This window comes from Bombus flavifrons, chromosome 14 (assembly GCF_040668555.2).
Source record: "Bombus flavifrons isolate JBK064 chromosome 14, iyBomFlav1_principal, whole genome shotgun sequence".
NCBI lineage: Eukaryota > Metazoa > Arthropoda > Insecta > Hymenoptera > Apidae > Bombus > Bombus flavifrons.
In genome coordinates, this window is record NC_138455.1 from 7,192,397 (window position 1) to 7,206,946 (window position 14,550).

The 14,550-nt window shown below is 41.2% G+C and overlaps 1 protein-coding gene across 1 annotated transcript in view; it reads left to right on the top strand.

The window, feature by feature from the left end:
• LOC138186809 (uncharacterized) overlaps positions 1-14,550 on the top strand; it is a 35,181-nt gene that overhangs the window by 16,667 nt on the left and 3,964 nt on the right. The gene's annotated exons all lie outside the window — the stretch shown is intronic.

A 14,550-nucleotide genomic window follows, 5' to 3' on the forward strand; every position in this document is an offset into this window, starting at 1 on the left:
AAAAAATGCTCCGGTATCTGATACCTGGTTAAGTAACAGGTTCCTCGAAACGTTCAGGATGTTACACACGCTGGATGAATGCGTCAGATACAACGGCGATAGATACTGCGGGCTCTTATAGAGCAAAGAAGGGAGAGAAAGGCTACGTGACCAAAACAATGGCCCCCATAGACTGGGTCTCTTCGTAAGACACAGTCGTGTATTGTTTGACATTCAGTGTATCCCCTTATTTTCCATCCTATCCTCGTTTCTTTCAAACTCTCTATATAGTCTCGTCTTTCTTTTCTTTCAGATCTTTTTCTTTTCGATCGTGTTTCAAGTTTCTTCCTTATTTTCCTCTTTTCCCCTTTTCTTATTTCGTTTCGTTTCGCCGTTTCCACGCTTTCTTTTCTTTAGGAAACTACAGGGTCTCTATCGTATATCGCTTTTGATAGAAGCAATATCCATCGATATTTTCCATCGAGCGACCACTTGCTCCCTTTGAAGTCTTGGAAGCCGTAGATTCGCGCCCAAGTTCTCGATACGACGTTTCGAGCCACTCCAACCAGCTCTATTGTGCCTGTTTAGGGTGCGCCAGCTTCGGGTAAATTACCTTCAGGGGTTTCTCTTCAAGGAACTCGTGTTTCTTAATGATAGCTTAATTTCGTGCCGTTTGGGGTGCGCCTTTTTTCCACGGAATCAGAGGGTAAATCGAGTTGTATATTATATTTCAAGTATCGAAGGGAACTCGCCGCGATCAATCTCTGCTTCCGTTCTCGGAATATTAATCGATAATTTAATAGGAATTCCTAGGGGAGGTTTTAAGCGTATCTGTCTGTTGGACTGTTTAGGGAAAGCTTTCCTTTAGTAGCTATTGAAACTTGGTTTTAATAAGATTGTCTTTTATATGCGTAAATAGAAACTTAGTTAAATATGTATTTATTTCATAATATCAATTTAATTATAATAGAAACACATCGGAAAAATACACGAAAAGTCACATTTATAGAAAAGCAGTTTTAAGATTCACCAATCGTCAATCAATTTCATATTATCAAAATTGTATTTATATTTGTTTCTGGAAATAAACAGGTGATTTTTCAATTTCTTAACAATTTTTTAAACGTTGCACGATATTACAATATCGAAGAATATTGTTTGTCTTTAGCCTCCATAAAACTTGATCAATTTATCAGCTACTGTTTAAAAATATGTGCTGAAATAACTGTAAAGTGTAGAGAAATAAAGTAAAGTGTGAGAGAGTTAAAGAATAACCACATTTTAAGGCAACGGATAGAGATGATAGAGGATTTTTTAATTGGAAGATACGCCATAATAAAATTATACTCGTCTTCGAGAAACGTTCAAAGGCAAGTCTGCATATGTCAAGTGGCAGTAATTGATGTCAGTGAAACCCCTCCGTACATACACATGCGATGTCCTCGAGAAGCGTGCGACGCGGGTGGTGCGGAATCTAATGGCGAGATATACGTTTATGGCTGGTGAATTTACGATCGATGTAAATGCGGAGGGAGGCCCTGTCCCTCTCGAGCTCCTTCTTCCGCAGGATCGTTGTTTGCAATTCGCCGCACGTCACTTTCACGGCAGACAGGGTCTAAAGGCTCCTTTATCGCTTGAGATTCGACGTAGATATCGTCGTCGATATTATCGTCCAGGATATCATACTACATCTTCACGACTCTGTTAATCAAATTATTATGGAATCTTGCCGATCATCACTACGATACACTCCTCGTAAACAAATTACTTGGGAATTTCGATTTTTATGTACATGCGTTTTTTCTTCTGATAGCTATCTTTTTAAACACTTTTTCCAATATTTTATAAGCAGCTGCTGCTTTGTAAAAATCAAATGTCTTAAAATTTAAAATTATTCACTTTTTGACAGATCGTTGAAATCTGGATAAGAAACATTAAGATAAACTGTATTTTATAAATTTTGGATATTTCGAATATACAACGCTGGCTACAATTATTCTTCACAAGCGAACTGATAATTAGAAGTACATAAATTTTATAAATTCTATAAGCTTTTACTATCTTGCTGACTTAACTGCTGCGATCCTTAATAGGTAACACGATGGTCAACTAAACTTCCTTTAGATTTTGAATTTTAAAGAACAAGCATAAGACTGATGTTTATTTGTTAATAAATCTGTAACTTGCATCATTCACAAATATTCACACTATGTGTACAATAGCGAATACCTTTCTTCTTCTTTTTCTTCTTCTTCTTCTTCGATATCCCAAAGAAGAAAAAAGGTGTTGGCCATTATACTGTAACAAACGAACATAAAACTGCATAACCAATTAGTTCTACGGAAATTCATAACCGTAGATGTCGCGATCATATAACGTTAAGTTTATATTCCAACAATTTCATTATCCATATTTTTTGTGTATCTTTCTTTCTTCCAAGCAATTTCTTAGTTAGTGAGGTTGAACACGCAGAAGAGGTGGTTTTGGTCGCGTTACCCGGCATTCGCCCATGAAACGAAATACATATTCCGGGATTCGTGGCACGTAGTTGGAAAGCACAATCCGTGACCGCCGGATGCTTTCAGACGGTTTTCCACGTAGCGAACAATTTTACATGACGAATAAGTCGGCAGTTGGTGAGTTGCATGCCTAGTTTCGATAGTAAATCTTTGTCGCATCCGACGAAGAAAAAGTTTGGAGAGCTTGCATTTCTCGTACATTACACTATAGGAAATTTATTTCTGCCACCAACCAAATGGCCGAGCTAATGAACTTCTCTCCCTTCCTCCTTACGATTCTACATCGAATTTCATAGTCCGTCGAATATTCGCGCGAAATTCAATTAAACGTGTGATTTATCGCCAAGTGTGCCTGTGTTCATTCCTTCGTGCCCTTTCCAATCTTCTGAAGTTGCAACGAAGCCTCGTGTATCGAACTTGCTTTAATCCTTTGCGAGAGTAATGGGACAATATGTCTTGAAGCAACTTTTCCAACGACTGCTGGCTTGTTAGAATTTTCCTCTCTTGAGTGAGGTCTGTGGAAACGTAGAATACGTAGGCAAATGAGATTGCACATTTCGTTTGAAAAATCAGATTCGCAGTATTCGCGTGTTCTGGTATAATATAGGTATTTCAATTACATGTTATAATAATTTTCTCCTTTCTATATCTCGCATAAAATTCTCTACTTCTTTCTTTTAATGTGTTTTCTTTGAGTACGGGTTTCACAGTAGTGCCTAGAGGATCCATGTCTCTGCATTTGACGTATTGCATTTAACTTGCATCTGGCATACCGCATTTAACTTGCATTTGACATATCTAGTTAGTTATTTTTATACCTCTTGTGTTTTTATGCATCATCTCTAATGTGATGTCTAGGAAAGCTTTCAAAGTACGAGTTTCACAGTAGCCGCGGTTTTTTGTCCCTGTATCATACATTTAACATATCTGCTTCCTTATTTTTATATCACTTGTGTTTCTGTATATTACGCCTAGTGTGGCGTCTAGTAAAAGCTTTCATGAATCTATAATATACGCTGTGAAACAGCTTTTGTGTTCTGATAAAGTTAACCGTAAGAAGTACCATAAGAAGATGGTCATTTCTTCCTGATTCTTGAATTACGACTTGGAGAACCGGGAAGAGATCGACTTACAAAAACGTCTGCATGCAGAGGACACGATCGACTTTTCCATCTCTTCCTATTGCCTCTCCTCTTTTTGTCTCCATCTTTATACGACTTCTTGGCAATGCGTACGGATTTAATGGGCCGTAAGGGAGGGTTCACGCTATATAAGGCGACGTCTGCGCTACGTAGAATCGATGATGCTCTCCCACGGTGCGTATTCTTACTTCTTTTTTCTTCCCTCTCATTCCTCCCACTTTCATTCTCCCTCGTTTCTCGACTCATTAATCAATGCTGGCGTAAAATTACTCTTCATTTCTGATAGCGACCTTGTTAATAGCAGCGAAGCACGATCGATCAGCGCAGATCGTCACCTGATTAGGGTAGATCCATCGTAACAAGCCGCATCGAAGAGAGCCCTTAATAGGTTTCCCGAGCACGAGGATGCCTTTTCCCGACGCTAATCACTGCTAGATACCTTTCCCGGTTACTATCCTTTCGCGATACACGGAAAGCTACCAGAACTCTAACCAGTTACCAGCGAACATCGTTTCTTTTGGATTTGTAACGTTGTTACGTTCTTGACCGTAGGTCTTGTGGCAAGAGCGGTTGTTTGAATCGAAATTTATGTACGTATCTTCGGCCGTCGTTGAGAGAACTATCCCGACTATGCCTTCGAACAATTCCAATTATATGGAGAGTTGCCGACCGCCAGTCTTCTCGTCAATTGTCACAACTGAGTCGATACCCTTACGGACCACAACGTTCGTTAATGCGTTTTCTCGAAAAGGGGATGCGATTCTGCTCATGGACATTAGACCGAGTCTCTCGATTCGCCACCGATGTCCAACGAAATACGTGGAAATCTTGAATTCTCTCTAGAACGATCGAACCGGTTGTCGACCGGTTTGCCGTTTAAAATATATAGATCCTGTCTACGAGCAAAGGGGAAGAATTCTCGTATTGCTTATGTTTGGCAGATGACGAGAACGTACAGTGAACTCGTGACATACTTTGGTCACGGTCACGGTTACCTCGATCGTTATTTTACCGAAAGCACATAAAGATAGTCGAGGTATTTTCAAGGACGTTGCATAGAGAAACGGTGAAAGAGGCAGCTGGGTGATTTACAGACGTCGCGGCGGCTCGATGCGATGCAGTTCTCGGCGGAATCGCGATCTCTCGTGTGGGTAGAAACTATCGCGAGAATTATTTCACGACGTAGCTCCGCTCGACCCCGCGACACCGACATAATTGAAAACTGGTGAAACGACGGTCCAAGAATTTGCATGATAATTCCACCCCCTTTGCTGCTTGTGATTTATGTCAGCCGTTTAGGTGGAGAATGCTCGCCTGAGTTTTGCATACCGGAGAAGTAACGTCGCCTAGGGTAGATTCTAGCCGGTGACTTCGATGCCTCGCGAAGCCCAGTTGCGACTTTGGAAGAATTCTTTTGTGTGTTCATTGTCAGCTTCACGGAGGTATTTTGGCTTTAGGGAAGAAAAAAATCCAAATGAAAGTTTGCGATTTATTGGTCAATGACAAATTCGTGTAGAATAATTTTGGGGTAGACGGATGGTTGTTAGAATTCTCATTATGTAATTTAAGTCTTAATAGCAATTGTAAAAGTTATTTGATTTTTGTATTTGTTCTAAAATTGCAAAATTTCAAAGGAGAATTAATTGGTGAATTATTGCGCAAAAGCACCCGGATAACGAATAGTTTTCTAATCATTCCTAAGTATAATCTCGCCTTCTGTAAATATCCTAATACGTACAAACAGGGATGTAAATCCGTGCTTCTACAAGATGGTCGGCGAAAAATCATCATGGTTCGCTACCCATACGAAGTGCATCACGAAGAGGTTAAGGTTAGAGGATCTATTCCACAGTCGGAAGGAAGAAGTTAATCGCTATAAAATGCTAGCCCGGCGCAGTCCAAACAAATTCGGTGCATTGAGATTTATGGACAGCACGTCCGCCTGTTTCCCTAGCCGATGCACGAACGCGCAGCGCGGTGTTCGCATATGAGTACGTGCACGTTCGAAACCATGCTCGAACGGAAACCAATAAATTATTTCAGTCACGTTGAATCGAAGCTGAATTCCACCGTAGCACGCATTTACCGATCACTGTCATTTGCCTGTGGCGAGCCGCTTCCACTTGGACATCTATCAAACCGCGATCGCAATTAATTTTTTACACGTTGCCCCGTGTGATTACGGGTCGTCGGTGATAATAGGTTGTCTGTGATTGCACGAGTCACAGGAAGAGGACGGTTTCTAATAGACACACGAGAGCCATTGGTACTCACACACAGCGACGACGTACCTGGTCTCCCGATACTTTGTAACAATCAAGCACTTTTCCGGCCATGGTTATTCCGTAGTGAATAATGGCGATTCATCTTCATTGACTCGCGATTGCCTTCATCGTTTCTTGTATTCATTCGGTTCTTTTGCTTGATCTGGTTAGATAGTAAATTGTATCAAGATGAAGCAGCGTAAAATCGCTTATCCATCGCACGAAATCCTTAACTAGCTTTCGATGGCATGCGTCGCGGTTTCGATAAGAACTAGACAGCTGACCAAGCCGCGGATCAGGATAATTTGCCACGATCGAACGATCCACGCGAAGCTATTCGATCCTATTACCTTTATAACCTGTGTTTCTTGCTTAATCTCGTCACGTGCGTACGGATGATTTAGTATTTGTTTGAAAATCCTGCATATCTCCTATCGAAATTGCAGCCAGCACGCGGAATTTCGCGCGATAACACGTAACTCGCATTACCGCGATATATATCTTGGATCTTGCCCCATGCAGTACGCTCCGAATCATCCTAATCTCCGTTTTCGAGGATTTTATCGCACCTTGTTCTTCGTTCCATCGCTTTTCTCCTTTTCTTCGATTGTGCATGTGTACTACGACCGCTGAAAAGTATAGGGACACTTGCTTCATTTTGCTTTCAACGTAATCTAATTTAATTACAGAAGCAGATAGAAAAGCTTTATTAGAGCTGACATATGGGATATTATATCGATATGCGGTAGAAGAATCGACATGTGTAAATATTAAACATTATGATACATTTTTGTCTTTTATAAACATAGAAGTTTTTTCAAAATTGTTAGAGCTATGGTTAGAGGGTGGTTCTAAGAATAATGTTTCAAACAGTTGGACACCAAGTCGAATATTGTTACGTCGAGCGACCCTCTACCTAGACCAGGCCATACACCGCGGGCTAGACTGGAACCAGATGTCCGCTCATCCTTACTGCGTACCCTCAATAGTCTTAAGGACCCATCATAAATCCCAGTAATTTGCTAGCTAAGGTCCTTCAGACCGAACAAATATCTTTTTTCTAAATCGCTTTCTAAAGAGTATTGTCTACTACGGCTTGACACGGGAAAGTTAGTTTTTTTCTCGTACGATGCTTCCCACTAGCAACTTTCTATCGGGGGTGACTAAGACCCTTCCTAGTCCACCAACCTTCGTTTATCCAATCAGGAGCAGTGTATACTGCCCTCACTTCCCTGACCAAAAATATCATGAACAAATCCGATGGTCCCGTGCGCTAGACACACCCATCGCTAGCTTTCCTCCGACACAGCATCGTCACTGTACTTTACTTCTTCTACAACGCTAGAAAAGTCTAACTCACATCATCTATCTAAGTCGGTTCTCGGGATTACCGAACATTCACTTCCTCTATTAAGTATCCTCTAGTGCTACGTCCACTAACATACTAAATTCAACTATAAGAGCCTTGCTCTATTGTGCATATCTATCTTATCTTCGTGCGATAAATTGTCATCTACGATTTATACCTACTCAACAGTGTACCTTATAAGTGTTGGAAATAAAAACCTTATAACCATGTGAATCACAGTGTTATATTAACTTAACCACCCCTATTATCTTAACGGAAATCAGGTGATCGATCAACTCGTGGTGTCGATTATTATAATCGTAACGGGAATTTACGACTCCCGTTGACGTCTCTCTTCGCGATTGCGTCTCCCCGCGATTGATTGAAAATACAAATATATTTAATTTTCATATATCGTTGATAAAGTTTAAATTAAGTAATTAAAATTTCATGTGATATACATCTGTTGCTTCCACAAGAATTGATTATTTAGGGGTCGTATAATAGAAGTCTATTGATTTTTTCTCCTGCATATGATTTCTCGTTTATGTAGTAGGAGTCCACGTTCAAATAAGTAGATTCAACTAGCAAGAGATCGGATATTCGCTAAAATTTGGTTTAAATAAGTGGAATTTATGCAAATGAAGTTCTACTGCATTGTTAATCGAGCAAAGTATCACATATTTATGAACAGCAGTGTAGAAGCATCGCTTTCCACGACACGCGTGTGGCTGTGTCTGATTGATCATGTGCGCTTGAGCCTCACGCGCGAGCACGTGTGCCGTTCGCACGAACTCCACGACGAGGGTGCACACTCGATACGAGCCTCGTGGACACGAGTCGGAGTCTTTGTAGTCGACTATGGTCAGCCTCTCTGCACCGAAGATCACCAAGGTGAACAAACTCCTTTGTCCTCTCTCTCTCTATCTTTATCACTCTTACACGCTTTTGTTTCTCCGTCGTGCCAGGGATTAATACTCTGTCGGGACCACCGAATGATTCTCTCTCAACCACGGGATTAACACGGCCACGGTACACGCCGCCGACGAGCGTGAAACCGCGTTCTCGTGTCGATGACGAACATCGTCGTGGTTTATAGTCTGTTTCACGCATCGCCATGGAATCTTGCGAATTATACTCGAAGTTTTTACTCGACCTGCAAGTATACAGCTGGTCGAACGCATTAATTTCACAGCTTGATAATTACACGCGGTAAGGTTTCGAGAAATCTATGAGTTAAGCCGGAGATCCACCAGAAAGCTAGGCGGATGATCTATGCTATGCTAAATTTAAAAATATTTTTTCGATACATATACGTATATTAGCTTAGTTTCTGGTGCAAATGGTCCTACGCATACAGTTGAGAGCGAAAATAAGTGAGCAAGTAGATAAAATAGATATCAACGAAGTTTCATTAAACACGTCTTATTTACAGCAAAAATTAAGCTACGCTATGCGTTAAAAGTATTTGGTTCAATAGTTTCATACATACAGTTGGGGACAAAAATAAGTAGACAGTGGATATCAATGAAATTTTGTTTATCGCGTATACGTATAATAGATAAATCTTACATAGATGACACTAGGATTAGTTTGATTGAACTCCATTTATACTACTTCCATTACCTGTCCAATCACTTTTGTCCTCGACTGTACATATTGAAGGAGATATTTGTAAACTTGGTCATAGGTTCAGTTTAGCTTCTCAGTGAATCTCCGGCTTTACACTTCCTCCTGAGTTAAGCTCTGTCAGTATAATAGGAAGGAAACCACTAGAGTCCGAGAAAAGGAACGTCCTTTTCACGAACTCGGCATTTCTGGAACGGAGAGGCGGCTGGGAATCTCTCTTGCTAAACTCTCCAGGAATCTGAAATATCCAATGGAGCAAAAAGTCGTTTCCTGGGACGAATCGTTCTCGTTTCACATAGTTCGCTACCGTAAAATCGAAGTTCTCGAAATCGTACCCCGGGGCGTTTCTCCCTGTAGACTGTGGCTTAGCAATTAGTCCATCCGTGTAGCCTGAAATCACGAGATTAAACTCGGTTCACAGCGAGGTTGACAGTGAATGAATGACAAGGGACCTCGTTGCTTGTTCAGGGATAACTCGTTACCGTTTTATAGTCGGTTGGACGAAACATCTCGATGGATACAGCAGGAAGTTACACTCTTGATCCTAAATCTTACGATAATGAAGTAAAGCTGAAAGATCATTAGGAAACTATTACTTTAAATCTATTCATTTCGATCTAACCTCGCATTTAGAAGATGTATATCAGATATGATCTGCTTCGGCAATTTGATCAATTATGCGTAATAAAATTAAATTCTTTTTACTCGTTCACATCCGCCGCAATTACTGCCTTGATTAGTTTTAGTACTTCTATAATTAGTTCACTGCTATATGTATTCGATTCTTCTCACTTTCCTGTATAATTATCAGCAATTTTACCAGTATGTTCAGTTTATTCGTCAGAACATTAAGTGAAAGTAAATACATAATTATTAATTCATTATCTTTTTGTAACTCTTGTTAATAGTATTTGCACTAAATCAAAATACAAAACATGTAGTCACAATTATTTGAGGCTGCTTAAGTAGCTACAAAAACAAGACGAAAATGCGCTATAATACATTTTCTAAGAGCTACTATCCTTCTCCATACTTGATCAGCGTAGCTTTCATATCTTGATAAGTTAGGACTCGCGACGCGTATCAAGAATGGCTCGCGTGGATGCGTTGCATCAACTCGAGCGAGTCATTCAAGGCGAGATGAAGGAAACGCGGGACGTGTACGGGTGGCGAGTTGGCTTTTCTCGCAGTCGAATGTTAACTCGACCAAGACAGAAATTACAGGCTTGCCGGGCCATTACAATCCCGCGGCAACCACCGACGTCTCGTCGTACCTGCCTACTCGTTCCTCTTCCTCTTCTTACCCTCTCGCGCCCAAGCGCAAACGCATTCCGCCTCGCGGTCAAACGAATCGGCCAACTGCCGTGTTATTCTCTCGTTTGAGCTTTCACGTGATCGTAAGCAATTTGTTCTTGAAAAGTAGCTCTTAGAAAAAGAGGTGATCCAGTCAGGCTTATATCGCGAGAAAGTTACTTGGTGTAGACCACGGTCGCGTTATTGAATCAATCAACCAAGTCTAACACTTATGTAGAAGGATCTCGTGTTAAATTTTACGTTCCATGTACAAAAGCGAATAATTGGTGTCTGTGAGAAAGAAGACACAGGAAAGTTAGGTAGTCGATGAAACGGGTCGATAGGCCGGTAATTATGTGGTAAATTACAAGAGCGCCTAACAAGTACACCGAAAGAGAGAGTCGACGTTAGGATGGTGCACTTGGTCGGGTGTCGGCTAATGACTCGAGCTTTCATCTTCTCTGATGGAAACGTTACGGTTCGCTAGAACGAAAGCGTCGTAGATTGCTTCATCGGTTTATTAATAGACCGGTATGGTTCTCCAAATCTGAATATCTATATTCCACAATCTTCGGAATTTTTGCTGTCCAAAACGGGTTGAATGGTCGTGTAACGTGTTATAAATAGGTTTTTTGGTACTACGAAGCGTCATAAATAATTTCGTCAGTTTATTAGTAAATCTGAATACGTTTTAAAGTTTTAGGGCTGTTTGTTTGGTTTCGAATCGTTTCGAGTGCTTTTGTAACATGTTACAGATGGGGATGTTGCCGATATGAAACTTTGTAGATTATTTTATCTACGTTTTAGAGTTATTGAATTCTCCGGGGACTTGAAACGTACCAAATGCCTGTGTAACACGTTACAAATGAGAAATTTGACGATACGAGCATCCTTGGAAATCCGAAGATCTACATTTTAGAATTTTTGGAATCTTTGTGAACTCGAAAGACATCGGATAACTTTGTAACATGACTCAAATTGGAGAACTTAAATAAGGCGTAAACTCTGTAGATTATCTTATCTATTCCTTAATAAATCTCTATCCTTCTTGAAATCTGAGTAAACATGAATCTTCGTAGTCTCGAAAACCATGGAACAATTGTGTAACGTGTTACAGATGGGAATCCCGGTGATACAAAGCACTGTTCGATATCCCATCTCGTCTGATCGGGTCAGGTCGAGAAGCCAAAGTGAATAACCCGCAAAAGCCGATCCGGCTGATGATCATGAAGATTAATCTCGGTTCACCGCAACATGCCAGTGTTGTTGCTCCTTTTCATTTTTCATTCCATCGGTACGACGACGTTGCCCCGTGTCTCTTTTTCCGTTTCCCCCCGTCGTTGCTGTTGATGCGTGTTGAATCGTCGGTCTTTCTCACGCATGTACAATATACACTCGTATGCACACGCACGTGCTACTCCGCCGATTGCACGCCGCCTCTCCACCTTCTCCCTCGACCTGTCTTCTTCCACCTCCGGTTCTCCTCCTTCCCCTCCTTCTCCTCTTCTTCTTCTTTTCTATCCTCTTGCCAGTTCTTTTTCATCTTTGCCTCGCCTCGCCCGTTCGGGTCGTGCTCTCTTCACCGCCGTCGATCCTCGACGCTTGCTCTTCCGCGTTCTTCTAACCTGCCAATCGTGCGCTTTCGACGAATACGTCCAGAGGTAATGGACTACCGATCGGCACACACTCGCTCGGTCATCTTCCTGCTGCTAAGCGGAATCGTAATCGCGACTGAAAACTTTTTGCCAGACTATGCTGCGAGTACGATTCGAGAAGAGTAATGATGATCGCCCTGTTGGGCATCATCAGACCTTTCGTTATTGTTACTTACTTATCGATGAGAGGATGTTGTCTTTTAGGCCGTCCTTTTGTGGCGAGGTGATTTATATATGTCGCTATTAATAGTTAAGCTGACCGCAGATCGATTTTACAATGGTAATGTTGTACGTATGACTTGATAAATTAATATTTGCGATGATTCAATGCACAGCAGAGTGCAGTTGTGTTATTAGGAATATGTATAATACTCGATGGTTTATGGTTTTAATAACCATAATAATAATTATAAATGATGTGAGTTGGACGCAATTCACGTCATTGATGTAAGAAGATCCCAAAGTAGGATCACTCAAAATTTCTGATATTTTTCAATCTTTTTCATGCGTCTGTACGATTATAGTTAGAATATGTGTGTATGATTATAGTTAGCAATTATAATATTATAGCAAGAAGAATTAAATTTCTACAGGTGGCAGAATTCAATCAACAGGGATTATAGCTATATCGATGCTCGTTGGGGAATATAAATTCATCAAATCTCACAGCATCGCCATTATAAAATCGCATCAACTTGAAGGACGCGTAAACTCGCTCCAATTCCCCTATTGCATTTGCTAAATCTTCTGCTCACTGTCGGGACGATGGCCCCTTATCACTCTCGCAGGCGACCTCACTTATTTTTCTCGAACAATGAGTTTCATTGAGGAAACAGCCCGTCCGCTCCAGCCAGAGTACGTCCTGCGTGTTTTTATTATACTGAAGATCGACGCAGATAGAGCTAATAAATGTGACGAGAGGCTCGAGATTCGAGGGAATCGTGTGAATGGAGCTTTGTTACGAACGCAAACTTGTAGATCACCCGAGACAGATATATTCGTCCTAATGAAAATCAGTTAACGAGTCTGTCGACTCGGAACGTCTTCGGGCTTGTCTCTAGATCAGGATTTCTCAAACTTTTATGAGTTAAGATCCACTTCTGAAAGCGGTAATTTTCCGCCATCCAGTCAGAGATTGCACGAACTCTAATTTCTGTCGAGAGTTGATTAATATGGAATTTAAATTTAATTTGGCATAGATTCGTGAGCCAAGAGAAATTAGTCAAAAATATAACATATTTGTAATCCTTCGTGTTTCAATCGTGTTATTAATATGTTGAGTTATCTACACAACGTGTTGTCTAATCATCGTGAAAGTTAAAAATTTGTGACAGATGTAAATAGTAATTGTCGCATGATTTTTATCTCTATCGACTTGGAATTGTTCATCTGACAATTCTTGGTGAGTAGAAATCTCCTAACGAACATGCGAGCTACTCTCATATTTTAATACTTAACGCGACCCTCATTTTAGGAATCTGTGTTATAGTTCGATAAGCGTAGGACGCTCGTCAAGCGATACATATTTCTTACTGTCGACGCCTATTTCGCCTGCTTGTCTCAGATCTCACGATTTCCTCTCTTACCTCTCTGATTCGCGCGCGTGACACTTGGCTCACGTGCACGAGCGTCTTAAAAAGAACGTGCACAGTCGAGAGAATAATTTTACAACGAGGGAAATGCCTGGCTAGCATATTAATTTCGCGTGACAGACGTTCCTCGTGCTTTCCTCCTTCCGAATCCATGAAAAGTCTAAGAAAGGAATATTTATTAACTCGTTTTGGCTTCTGTCAACTTGGTCGAGCGAAAACTACCTTTGTTTTTGCTCCCTTATCCATCATTTCAGATAGTTTGTTGAAGAATCGGTCGGTGATTCGTTAGGGAGACGTCAGCATTTACTGAATAATGCATGAGCGGTGTCGCTGGATACGCTTGAAATAATAACAGGAAAATTGCACTGGCGTCAAACGCGCAACTTAAAATCGGTAAAAATATCTCGACCGATATATCTCGATGTAGGAATATATTTACAAGCGTTTGAATGGCTACCTTTTTCGTCGAAACTAGATAGAAATTAACAGGCAGAGGTGAACACAAAACACAGCGATACTATTAGTGAAATGGAAGGCACGTTTCTCGATGCTACGCGCGAGGCATCGGTTTAGAAAAAGAAGAGGAACGGCTGGTGAATAATTAGCGAGGTCTTCCCCCGCGTGAAGCGAGTAATTAAGAGGAAAAGGTGATTTATCGTTGGCGTAGCCGCCGTACGCGACAGGCAGCCAGGCCACGGTGTCTCGATGGTTTAAGAAGCATCGTGTGTTGGTACGCGAGCTCTGCCGCGGAACATCCACGCACGTCGTCGTTTTTGTCTGGACGCCTCTCTGCTCGTAAAATTTCAAGTCGTCTCGTTGCCAGAGTCGTCACTTTTACGGTCAATGAAATTCTTCTTTTGCTCCTTTTTTCCTCGGACGTTACACAGCGAGTTTAATTTACGATCTGCCAGGTGGCTAGCTTAGGGGACTAGTTTCGTTCTTTCTAGCTTTTTCTCGAGAGAGAAAACGTTTCAACTGATAGACGAGGTCATGGCTGCCGAACCGCTTTTTCCTCTTTTTAGATCGCGCGACTTGCTAGCCAGTGATGGATTGTCTTTTAAGCTGACTCGGGTCGGATATACGTCGCGAGATCCGCTAGTCTTTGATATTCTCCAGGCGTCTTCTATGC